A 13,947-nucleotide genomic window follows, 5' to 3' on the forward strand; every position below is an offset into this window, starting at 1 on the left:
TATGTGCAGGCTGATGAGAGCCTACTGGTGTGCGCCAGGATTCTATTCTCATGCAGGTAAGAGAGCAATGACCTGTCTTACTTGCTTGAGGAAGAATATTGGTAAGGCAATACCAACAGAGCCATCCCATATCCCTCCTGCAGATGGATCTTTTCAGGAAATACAAATCGACTTCGTACAGTTAACACCCTTTAGGAATTATTGTTATGTATTGGTGTGCACTGATGTTTTCTCAACAGTGCACACTGTTAGAGTGCATTTCCTGGGTAGAGGCATTTCCTGCCGCCACGGATGCTGCTGTGTTTACCGCAAAGATAAATTGCGCAGAAATTTGTGTAGATAATGGTACCCCTAGAAGTAGGAGCAAAGCTTGAAATTGTACTATTGTGATCATAGATACTGCCACTAGTATTATGTAGCATCGGAACCACTCCCAGATCTTCACTTAACGAATCACCCTCTTCGAAATTTGTTTTTGTATTTGTGTTTTTTTGGGTTGTTTTTGGAAGACAACCTCATGTCATGATTGATCCGCACAATGATCAGAAACACACCAATGAGGTGACAGTACAGTACTTTATCGAGATGAGCCAGCATTTGAGAACTTGACAAAAGAACTTGAAACTGTTGATTGCTGGCATGCCAAATACTAACTGTCTTGATTGTGAACCAAGAGACTGTGTGATTGCTCTTACGCTCAGGTTGCCTAATAGACAGGTGGGATGGACCATACCAAGTTTTGTTGACAGCACTATCCCAGTGAAAGTAGCCGAGAGAGACTTGGGTCCACGATTCCCATTGCAGGAAAGTCGGTAGTCCGGAAGGAACTCGTAAATGGAGTGAGATCGCAAAAGTATCACCAGAGACTCTGTTCCGTGAAGACTGAGAGGCGGCACTGTTGAACACTACCTGAGCGTACTAAAGGATTGCAGAAAGACCAGTCATTGTAATTGATTTGTTATGATCAAGAGTTGTTTTGTTCTATTTCTCTTTTCTCTCTTTCCCGCTGACAAACATTTTTTTTCAGGACATTCTATTTTTGCGAGGTTTTTTTTATGAGGAGGCGAGTGTGGGACTGGAACTGGTTCTGGAGGAAGGAGTGATTTCCTTATAGGATCCCAGGATTAGCCGATCAGTTTGTTAAAATCAGAGAAAAATCAAAGGTCTAGTAGTTATGGAGTTCAGAGGTAATCAGGAACAATCAGACAATGGCTATCTACACATTGCAGATAAAGAGCTCATTAATATATGTGGAAGAAAGGTTTATGAGTGGCTCTCCCCGAACTCCGAAGGTTTATGTTATTTAGGAAGGACACTACTTATAACCCTTGTTCAATTATTAAACAGACCTAGCATACGTTCCAGAAATGGAAACAATGTTCAGAAAATGATAGGAATATGTAGATCATGAAAATGTTATATGTCACTTTCACGATTTGTTTGTGTCTTCTTCATCTACCCAGCAGAACCTCATTTGAATTCAAACATCAGTGTACAAAGACGTAGGTACATGCATGTGTGAAATGTTCGTCGCAAATCAGACATTATAGGCCAAAGCACTGTCCCAGCATACTCTATAGGTTGAATGTTGTCCCACACCCAACCAGTGGTCCCGTGACCGCCGAGTGCATATAGAGGATGTCTCGTCCTCCTCCCTGTCTTCCCCATATATAGTCAAGTGTCTGATTTGCAAAATGAATACATACTTGTGTCTAGGTCACCGATTATTGTATGAAATATTTTTTCTTATGTTAATAATTGATGGCAGTTATTGTTTACTGCCAAAGGGTGGACTGTCGAAGTCAAAAATATTACATAGAAAGAACATACAATCTCTACACACATATAAGTCGCTATACTTGCAAATATGCGCAGCGAGCACAGCAATATATGGTAACACACGCATTTACACGGACATGCCACAGAGATGGATTCGACACTTATTTCATACAGTACATAATTATAATAATATCAAGCGCCAGACATCATGATGATTTAAAATTATATAATGAAGTAATGTCATGTATGTGTATTATTTGAACGAAGCCAGATACACCTGTCATATTTAGTATTAAAGCAACCAGATTAATGTGTAGATTCATTTGATACTTGTTATTAAGTTGTAGGACATTGCAACAAATAGTTATGAATAAATGTATGAAAGCTAAAATCACTCTAATTAGTACAATGGACAGGAAACTCAGGCCAGCCCCTTTTGATGTCTTAAAGGCTGTTTAGCATACAAATAGACTAGTGACTCATCATGAATGAGAAAGTGCCCTCCCCAAAAAACTAGATAACACATTGCAGAGACACACAGTTCTCAGTTGCTGTTCTGTCCCAGACGATGATGGAGATGCTGTCTACCCAGTTCCTGCATGATTTTACACAGAGAGAGAGAGAGAGAGAGTGATATGGAGAGACTTTTATACGAGAAAGATATGGTGATGTATTTGCTGGCCTGTAACTGTATGTATTAACTGCTTACTGTATAAGTTGTAACCATGTAACTATAGGTATACTGTACATTGTAATATATTGAATCCATATCCTTTTAATAACAAATATATACATCAATGAGCTTTGGAACTCAGATAATGTGTGGGTGTATTGTTTTCTCTTATGGGATGCAGTGTTTTGCTATGTATAGCGCACATTCATGGCACATGATAATAAGAGGTGCAGGCGTTTACAATATATATTAGAGCGGGCATTTTAAATATTTGTGAGAAAGCAATTTGGTATTTACAATGTATAATATGTCGAGTCTATCGTACAGTTGCAATGTGCAGTATGAACTCATACGTGTAATGTATGCTACGTTTTCCCCCCTTCTTATGCTATATATTTCCCCTTCATGTTGCTGCTTGGTGTTAAAGCTGATTAACTTAGAGGACAGAAAAGCTATACCTTTTACACTAGAATTCAAGCGGCTGGATGTAATCCTTAACCTACGTACTTTTTACCCAGTTAGCGTACACCTGCCCGTACCGTGTACGCACTTTGCGCACACACGCCGCAACGGACGTACAAAGTACACACTTTGCGTACACACACACCGACACGCTGTAAGCACAATGCAGCTACATGTGTGGCTGAAATACACTTTAAACCTTAGCAGGAAAGGGACACGACACCAATTGTATTTAAAATATGTTGGGATCCGACCCACCAACAGTTATTTAATAAAAGGGGGTTACAATAGTAATACAATCACAAGAAGAGATACAGGCTACAATCAATGATACATAAGTTTGTCTCGCCAGCGCCACCCGGTCCTCAGTCAATCAAGATAGATGACTTTCAGAGAATGTAACTGACCACCCAGGCAGCTTGGCTTTTATACATTTGTTCAAATCTTGATACAATAGAAACTGTAATCTCTTCACCTATAGGTCAAAGGGCTGGTCATTTACAGTACAGGAAGGGTCATAGGTCGGTTTGAATAGGTGGGCGATGCCTGGTCCAGGTGCAATTGCAGTTGGTCTCCACTGGGTTCCCGCCGAATATAAGAGTACAGTAAATACAGTGTAATATTAATATTCTGTTCCTGCGCATATCTATGCGCAGGAGCATGCTATCTTCTGCAAACTGCTACCGAAATATTTCTCTTAAAATACCTTACAGCTGGATACCAAACACCACCTCCTAACCTAATCTGTCCTCTCATATCCTGTAAAGGTGAATACCTTTGTTGTTGTACCTTTTAAGCAAGTGTAACTCGCTGGTGTGGTGCATGTGGACTATGTGTAAATCGTGCACTATGTGGATTAAATATGAAATGTGTCTGTGGCTTTTCCATGCAAATACATTACGGTAATTACTCATACCACGCGCTTATACGCACTACCGCGTGAGCGATTTTACGCAACTTGCGGGCATGTGCACGTACGGCAGAACAAGTACACGCACGGAGGCCATCTGTGTGGTGTTTGTAGTTGATGCGTGTGACAATAATATTTTCGACTTCGACAGTCCACCCTTTGGCAGTCATCAATAACTGCCACTCAACTAATAAACTAAAAAATATTATCTATACGATATATACAAAGTTTAGATGATCGGGGGAGAGATGTAGGTGGGAAAATGTATAGCCTAGTGGGATAGTAAAAATCATGTATGTATGAATCAATGTCTGAGGGGCATGTATCATCGTGCCGTATATGTTCTAAATAAGCTTCGAGGTATTGCGAAGAATACATTAAATCCTTCTTATCCCGTATTAAGGGTCTGTACTTGGGCAAACAAACACTACCGAGCTCCTTTCGGGCAAGGGCTTTTGACCCTCACCCTTTCGGCTTCTAATACCAACAAATGGGGAGCACATTTATTTGATGATACAAGGAGGGGAAACATATGTGAGTGCTACTATATGTGGATAACACCTATCGACTATTGCAGAGATGAAGGTAAGACACATATGATAGCAAAAATACATTCACATAAATTTTGGGTAGGGTTGACGTCTTTTCGGATGTTTCTGGGTAGAGGGGGAGACAGAGAAAAATGGTGAAAGAAACAGGCCATGAAATTAATTTGCAATCCTTATCATAACACTGTCTCTACGGATGGATCAAATCAAATCTGCTGCTGTGACAACGCCCTCGCTCCTTAGACACATCAAATTTGTGCCGTGCTTGCGCCGCATCAGGATTCGAACACACCTGAGTATCAAACCAATAATTATGACGACACCCAGGATACAAAGGAGAAACTTTCCCACACTCATAATAACATTCTGCACCCACTCTCCTAACCCTGAGAACCATTTGCGTGGGTTCAACCATGAGACCCAGCCAGTCAGTTCATTACCCACAGCCGTCAAGGTAAGGTTGCGCCTCCTCCTGAACTCCCACTTCAACTGCAAGATCTCGTCCATCTTTTGATCGATGATCTCCGTGGGGTCGTCAGTGCTGTTCGTAATATACGTACAGCACTTCACACCATATTGAGTTGCCAGGGTAACACAGTACCCACCTGTCACAGCCGTAACGTAATTAAGGACCATCCTGTGCTGGATCAGCTCTATCTTGTAGGCTTGTAACTCCCTACCCGTATACCTGAAGGTGTCATCATACATCTCAGTGATATTATCTATCAAGTTCGCTAGCGCATGGATGTACCTATAATTTATAGTTCCTCTGGCAGTACGGGTGATATCTAATGCGAGAAGGAACTAAATCCCGGTGGATTCATGGATCAAATCAGAGGCTTCGTGCTCTGCCCTATCTATAAGGTGTCTCTTGATGATGTGTTCATAATGGGTATGAGTATAAAGAGTCTGAGCGTTGCGGTGAACGTCTTTCATTTTGTCGTGGGTTATGGTCATGACCTCTGGTAGTACTCTCCCAACATAACACAACCCCTCAGAGCTCGGAGTAAGCCACGCCTTCCTCCCACATATAAAATAGGCATCATCTGGGAGAACGTAGGGGACAAAATGTAACACCACCATATCACAAATCTTCCTTATAAAGAAACCAATCCCTAGTGCTCTCATTTGTTCAGTACAAGTATCAGGCTGGATGATATAGGCAAAATACCCCTGTGATACCTTTCCAACCCACATGGTTTTGCTCCCACGTGTATACTGGTACCAAAAATACTTTCCACTGTTGGCTATCTTGCGTACAAGCTCAGAGTCGATAGGAATCCTATCAGCTCTGTGTGAAAAGGTCATTGTCTGTTTATTCCACGTCACTTCCCAATTTCCTGGTTTTCGGAAATTGGAAACATTAAAACACAACAGGGACCTATCTACGTTGTACTGGTGGAGCTTCAAGCTGGGGGGCCTAGATATATTGAATTTCTTGTCCACCGGTCTCCCACCCCGTAATTAGAGTACCTCATCTATCGTTAAAGGGTATGGTACTAATCCTGACTTACTCTGTCCTTGAGGTACCTGTGAGCACACCCAACATTCTGTTTGGTTTAAGACCTTACCCACTAATGAGTGGTAATCACTCAACGGATGTCGGCCCATGTCGGTATTAATGTTGGACTGACATCTTTGGATGCACCCGTCTTCGACTATGTTCTCGCAATTTCTACATATACAATATTCGTCAGACAATAACCCTTCACAGTGCCTCCGCTTACTGATACCAGCCTTTACTAGAGTGATGTGCTGCTCCTGAGATCCTACAAATCCGTACTCGCCATCAGAACCCATTCCAGATCCAGATCCTTACTCGACGTCTCTGGGACCCTCACAAAAACAGATTGTCCTGATCAAATACACAGTTACCAGAAAAACCCGAAATGCAGTCTCTTGAGGTAGATCCATTTCGTTAAGGAGCAAAAAGAAAAATAAGAGGGGAAAAAAAAAAGAGAAATGCAGTGGAGGGAGGGGGGTGGGTTTGAAAAAAGAAAATGGTACGACAACCGTCCTTGATCTTGTTGTTCTCCGCGGAATAGACTCTCTAGTGATTTGAGGTTCTCTTCACCTTTATTTTTGTCACGAGTTTTCTCCGGGTCAGCAACCTTCTTGCAGTGGGACGAGTGGTCCCAAGTCTCTCTCTCGGCGACCTTTAGTGCTGTCGTGCTGGTCAACAAAACTTGATACAGTCCTTCCCACCTGTCTATGAGGCAACCTGAGCGTAAAAAATGTTGAATCATCACATAATCCCCAGGCTCAATGTCATGACAATTACTGTTCGGTAGGTCAGGAATCACCAGCTTTAGATTCCTTTGTTGATTTCTCAGCTGCTGGCTCATCCTAACCAAATATTGCACAGTTATTTCGTTATTGCACTTCAAATCATCCTGGGGTCTATCATTACATGGGGTTGTCGACCAAAAAGAACTTCGAAGGGTGATAAGTTAAGCGGTGACCTGGGAGTGGTTCTGATGCTGTACAACAGGGGTGGCCAACCAGTCAGAGTCAAAGAGCCAAAAAATCTTGTTAGGTACATCAAAGAGCCGAAGGTGTGCATGCAAAAATGTGGTGTGACCATCCCTGGTATAAAATACATTGAAAAAGCCAGATACACATAAAATACATTTCTAAAGCCAGATCCAACATAAAATACATTGAAGTCACTTACGCATAAAATAATTGAAAAAGCCAGAACCACATAAAATATAATGAAAGACGAGTCACATAGTACACTTCAGCTCTCCCATGTGTCACTCCAGTCAGCTCCCCCCACATGTCACTCCTGCTAGAACCCTCATGTGTCACTTCAGAGCTCCCCGAACTCATGGCATTGTAGCAGCTCCTTATTACCCCTTTCACACCGCACAAATATCCTAGTATCGACCCGGCATATTGCCGGGTGGACACGGGTTGGTGTGCGATGTGAATGGGCCATGGACGAATTCCTGGGTCGCCTGACCCGGTAATTCAACCCAGGTAATAAGCAGTGTTATTCCTGGGTTGGATACCGGGTCAGTGGCAGCGTAAACAGGTTCCCGGGTCAATGCGACCCGGGACCCGTTTACTACATAGGAAGAGGCGGCGCGGAGATGAGCTCATCTCCCAGCGCCTCCTCCACCCTCACCCCCCACCCTCTGCAGCTATGGCAACTGATCCAGCAAATTGCCAGGTCGGGAAGCCACCTGTTAGGGTCCAATGCCGGATCCCACCTGGGAAGGACCGTTTCTAATTCCCGGGTGGGATCCTGCATTGGTGATGTGAAATGGGGGTTAAGGATCCTCTGTTTGATGGTGGGTGTTTTATCTCTAGTATCTGGCTACCTCAGTCCACAGTCCTCGTAGTGCTTCTGCATGTCTTTCTGGAGTGCAGTGGTTACCGGATCTGTTGTGGTAATGCGACTTCAAGTGTCGGGAGCCACATTTAAAGAAAGAAAGAGCCACATGTGGCTCAAGAGCCACAGGTTGGCCACCGCTGCTGTACAACACTAGTGGCAAAGCTTCTGGCCACAACAATCCAGGCTCAGCCATCACTTTGCTCAGCTTATTCTTAATAGTGCTGTTCATTCTCTCCACCTTCGCACTTGCCTGTGGCCGGTACGGAGTATGCAGCTTGCTATTAATACCCATCAGTTTGCACATGACCTGAAAGACTTCACCTGTAAAATGGGTACCCCTGTAACTTTCAATCATTCTAGGGATACCATATCTACACACAAATTCCTGCACGATTTTCTTTGCAGTGAACACAGCAGTATTTGTGGCAGCAGGGAACATTTCTACCCAGTTGGAAAACACATCAATACAAACTAACACATATTTCAAATTCCTACAGGGTGGTAACTGTATGAAGTCGATTTGTATTACCTGAAAGGATCCGTCTGTAGGAGGGATATGGGAAGGCTCTGTTGGTATTGCCTTACCAATATTTTTCCTCAAGCAAGTAAGACATGTCATTGCTTTCTTACCTGCATGAGAAGAGAATCCTGGTGCACTCCAGTAGGCTCTTACCAGCTTGCACATACCCTCCTTACCCTGATGAGTCAGACCGTGTGCCGCCTCAGCTAGACTTGGAAGATATGCTCTGGGGGCCACTGGCTTACCGTGTCCATCTGTCCAAAGTCCTGAGGACTCCTGACCATATCCCTTCGCCTTCCAGACTGCCTTTTCCTGTAGGGAAACACAAATTTTGCATTTCAATTAACTGTTGCATGTTAACTCTGTTTCAAATGTCATCAGTGATGTGATGTTAGTTCGTATGGTTGTGCTTGCTGCTGATTTTGCAGCTTTGTCTGCCCGGCTGTTACCAAGTGAGATTGGGTCTTGGTTGTGGGTGTGTGCTTTACACTTGATAACAGCTACTCTGTCTGGTTCCTGTATTGCTGTCAGAAGCCTTTTGATGTAGGACGCATGCGCTACAGGTGTGCCAGCTGCCGACTTGAAATTTCTGAGGTGCCACAGGGCCCCAAAATCATGCACCACTCCAAAGGTGTACCTAGAATCCGTGTATATATTAGCTGACTTACCTTTGGCCAACTCACATGCTCAGCTCAACGACTTGTGCTGAGTGCGGTGGGCCAAGGAATTCAGCTTCTATAATACCTTCGTCATCTACAACTGCGGATCCGGTGCACAGGTCTCCCGTTTCCGTCTGTCTGTGGCAACTACCGTCAGTGTATTAGGTAAAGTCTACTCCTTCCAGTGGGTTGTCACTAATGTCAGGTCTCGCAGTGAAAGTTTGGTTCAGGTATTCCATTCAATCATGCGTATTAGTATCTGCACTAAATCCTCCTTCACCATCGTTCTCATCCACCACCCTTTGTGCATGACCAGGCACACTTGGCAAGTATGTTGCAGGATTTAGTGAGCTGCATCTCTTAATGGTGATGTTTACAGGGGCCATCAGTGATAATTCCCACTTTGTAAACCGAGCGGATGAGACATGTCTGGTTTGGGCGGAGTTTAGCAAGGCTGATACTGCATGAGGTGTATGGATGGTCAAGTCGTGTCCTAACACTACGTCCTCACTTTTACTTACCAGCAAAGCTATCGCTGCAACACTTTGCAAGCAAGTGGGGAGAGACCGTGCTACAGTGTCCAACTGTGCACTGTAGTAAGCTACCGGTCTGCTGGCATCGCCATGTCTCTGTGTTAAGACTCCTGCCGCACACCCAGCACTTTCAGTACCGTACAATTCAAAGGGCTTCTCATAGTCTGGCATAGCCAATGCAGGTGCTTGTGATAAACACTGTTTTAGTCTCTCAAACGCCAGTTCGGACTCATCTGTGTGAGAGACCCGTTCCGGTTTGTTCGAAGAGACCATTTCTTGCAAAGGTAGTGCCAGTATGGAGAACCCTGGAATCCAGTTTCGACAGTACCCACACATTCTGAGGAAAGTGTGGATCTGTTGCTGAGTTTGTGGCACAGTCATGTCGCAAATCGCCTGTATTCTATCAGCGGTCAGGTGACGAAGTCCTTGCGTCAAGCAGTGTCCCAAGTATTTAACCCTGGTCTGGCACAACTGCAGCTTATCCTTTGAAACCTTGTGTCCTGTCTGGGAGAGATGAAACAGAAGTTGTTTAGTATCTGCCAAGGACGACTCGAGTGAGTCAGAGCACAACAACAAGTCATCAACATATTATATCAGCACTGATCCACTCTCAGGTTGAAAAGATTGCAAAGAGTCATGTAAGGCCTGGGAGAAAATACTTGGGCTGTCAATGAAACCTTGGGGGAGACGAGTCCAGGTGTACTGTACTTCCCTGTAAGTAAAGGCAAAGAGGTATTGGCTGTCAGGGTGAAGAGGGACAGAAAAGAAAGCTGAGCAGAGATCAATGACAGCGAAGAATTTTGAGGTAGAGGGAATTTGCATGAGGATGACAGCTGGATTGGTCACTACGGGGAATTGACTCTCAACTATTTTGTTTAACCCCTTAGATCCTGCATTAGCCTGTAACCCATCCCCTCACTCTTTTTCACAGGGAAGATGGGACTATTGGCTGTGCTCGACGTCCTGACTAGGATGCCCTGCTGTAGCAGACGCTCTATGACGGGGTACACTCCTAATTCTACCTCTGGCTTCAGAGGATACTGGGGAATTTTTGGAGCTATCCTGCCATCTTTTACTTGTACTGCTACTAGAGCTACATTCGCCATCAATCCAGTGTCCTGTCCATCTTTGGTCCAAAGGGAACCCGGTATTTGTGAGATCATTTCCTCTACCTGCGATGGACACGTGTCCATAACAGTAGAGTGTAACATTAGCCTTTGAGGGGTGTCTAATATATCTTGCACTTCTTGTGCATGGTTCTCAGGTATATCTAAGAACACACCCTCAGGGGTATAATATATGACACACCGCATTTTACACAACAAATCTCTGCCGAGTAGATTAGTCGGAGCCCATGCAGCCAGCAGAAAGGAATGTTTTGTCTGCAAGGGCCCTATCGTAATCTCTGCAGGTCTACTCAAAGGGTATTGTTGCACCGTTCCTGTTACTCCCATTGCCGAAATCGTTTTACCCGTGGTTTTTACACCTGATGTGTAATTCAACACTGACCTGGCCGCCCCTGTATCTACAAGAAAAGGTAATGGTACACCAGCTACATCAACCATGACCTCAGGTTCACTACCAAGGCTAGCAATCAACGTCACTGGCTGTAGACTACAGGTGTGGCCTAACCTCTGTTGTGCAGTGGGACAGCATTGGCTACAATATGTGAGGGGGATAACTAGGAGTTCTCGGAGGCCTGCCAGTCCCTCCTGGGTGGGTATCTCCTTGTTTCCCCTCTATGCGGCTCGTAATCCCTTCTATGTGGTCCCTGGTCCCAACTATGTGTATTGTAGTGTGGTTCGTATTCAGGTTTAGGGGGTCTGAATACGTTATGTGTCCCTTTACTCCTTCAATCCCTTGCGTAATGTCCTCCCTTCTGGCAATAGTAACATACAATTGCCCGTGACTTACCATCAGGGGTCTGGGGTTTTGGCTGATGGGATTTTCCCGTAAGTGCCTGTATACTTACCCTTGCGACTCCCTGTGTTTGCTGATGTTACGATCATGCTCGATAGCGGATTCTCTCAACGCAGCCACCGAGATACCTCTCCAATTAGGTAGAGAGGTTTGCACTCTTGTCCTCAGTGCCTCCTTTAATCCGTCCATTAACACGGAGACAGCTACCCCCCGGTGGTTGGCTTTCTCCTTAATATCCTCGATCCCAGTGTATCTAGCCATTTCCTGCAGTGCTCTATGGAAATACTCGGATGCCATTTCACCTTCCTTTTGTCTTATGGAGAAAATGTTATTCCATTTAACAACAGTAGGGAAATACAGTCCTAGTTGTATGTTAATTTGCCTTACATTCTCCTGGTTGTAAACGTCAGTGAGAGGCACTTCTATATCTAATTTACAATCAGTAATGAATTTTGGGATGTCAATATTTGAGGGTAGACTCGCTTTGAGCACTGTCCGCCAATCCTTGTTTGTGGGCTCATGGGCGTTACCCAATTCTTTAATGAATTTCTGGCATCCGACTAGATCTTTTCTGGGATCGAGGAATTCTGATAACTGACCTTAACTCTGCTCGGGACCGAGGACAATGCTTGGCAATGTCCCTGATGGGAGTTACTCCCTATCAGTTCTCCCATTGGGAACTGCAATGACCCTGACAGGATTAAATTCAACTATATCATTCTGGTTTGATTCTATAATACGGGGAGCTATCGCCTCTGCATAATGTATGGTACCGTACTTACCGGTGGACACAACCTCACTCTCCCCTCCGCTGGGGGGGGGGGGGGGGGGGGGTATCGCTACAACCCTTGGTGGTTGGGCCTCACAATTCTGGGGAAAATTTAAGATGGGATACAACTGGCAAGGGTTAGGGTTAACACACTGATTAATCACTTTCTTATCCTTTACCAATGCACCATTGGTTGTAGCCAATTTCTCCCCATCGACATATGGCGGTGGTGGTGCGCTCGCAATCGCTTTCCCGCTAGGTTTGGAACTTGCTGTGCGAGTTAGTTCCCTTTGCACCTCCCCCTCTCGCTGCCGCAGGTTTAAACAGTCTGTATGTCTGATCCTTTGTTTTCTAGATTTGATCATATTCTAATCCTTATGTTCTGTAATACCTCTGATTCAAAGCTGCCCACCCTTGGGAATGATGCCCTATCTTCAGCAGTCATACGCACCCATTCATCGCAAAAAGCCTCCGTGTGTGGATCATATTTCTCCACATAATAATCCTTGCTGACCCCCTGGGCCGCGGCTCTCCAGCCTGAACCCTGGCTACCAAACGCCCACCGCTTCTGCAATTGGATCCCATCGCGGACTTTTTGCTTGCTAACGCAATCCCCAATGCACAACACGACTAGACGGTGAATGTTCTCCGAGCGCTTTCACCCACTCCTTCTCCGCTGACGTACCACGACTCACTCCACTAGTGAGCACCGCGTACCCAGTGAGGACCCTACCTGGCTTCTATTCACTGGAAGTTTTAGGAGTAACTTACCTTTTCCAGTGAATATCTACCGTTGAAGAGAGACCAGCGAAAACTTCCCTTTTTACTATACACAAATCACGCTTGCATATGCTCTACACGGCGCTAATGATACCGCGGTTCATGCAAAAGCTCGCAAAGGGGTATCAAGTTGCGCCACGTATCGCACACACAAACATGCGGTCCAATCGCACAGCGTATAAGTACTTGTTACCTATCCGCCCTGCGACCACTGGAGTCGAATACACGAGCTGCGCTCCTCAGCCGCAGCGTAACACAAAACCTTTTCTTCAATTCACAATTCTATACTTCACAATTCTATATCACGCTCCTCTGCAAATCTCCTCATGATTTGCGTATTTCTCTATGTATTAACGTAAGTCAGCCGCCTCACGCCACCAAGCCTCCACTTACTTAGTGTCACCTACGGGATCCCGAATTCCGGGGTTCTATAACCGTTCACTCCTACTTTCACTCACTCAATTACACAGTGTATATTCTTTTTCTGTACAGAAAAATATCACTCCCTCTGATTGGCTACTTTACTCCAGAGGTAGTACAGTTTAAACAAAATATTATATTAATCTGCTTTTGAAATCGGATAGTTATGTGCTATTGTACTAAAGTATACTATCCCACTTTTAATTTAACAACTATCGTATGGTTCTGCTTTGCGCCCGCAATCCTACGCAACCTTGCGTAAACACGCGACCGTGCGTGCCTTTACGCCACGTGTGCGACCCTGCGCCACGTGCACGCTTCCATACTTCGTCCGTACCACGTGTACAAACGTGCGTTCGCAACTTAATAAACCACACAATCTCTATAAATGTGAGCAATATAACTACTATCGCTCACTAACACAACCCACACTTGTTCTGTATAAACCTTAACGACTAGGCCAGAACTGCGTTTTGTGTTTTACAATTACACCCTTAATACACTATTTCAAATGTATTCTATATAGCAAACAAATGTATCCGATTTCACACAGATCTAAAATGACTTAACCTATGGCAACAATATGTGAGAGTATGCAAAGTTTCGTTACGCTTTGTGTACACTTTTGGCGCCA

The 13,947-nt window shown here is 44.5% G+C and overlaps 1 protein-coding gene across 4 annotated transcripts in view; it reads right to left on the reverse strand.

The window, feature by feature from the left end:
- Positions 1 to 13,947, reverse strand: part of LOC135054887 (zinc finger protein 12-like) — a 108,453-nt gene that overhangs the window by 83,937 nt on the left and 10,569 nt on the right. The gene's annotated exons all lie outside the window — the stretch shown is intronic.

This window comes from Pseudophryne corroboree, chromosome 3 (assembly GCF_028390025.1).
Source record: "Pseudophryne corroboree isolate aPseCor3 chromosome 3, aPseCor3.hap2, whole genome shotgun sequence".
NCBI classification, from domain to species: Eukaryota; Metazoa; Chordata; class Amphibia; order Anura; family Myobatrachidae; genus Pseudophryne; species Pseudophryne corroboree.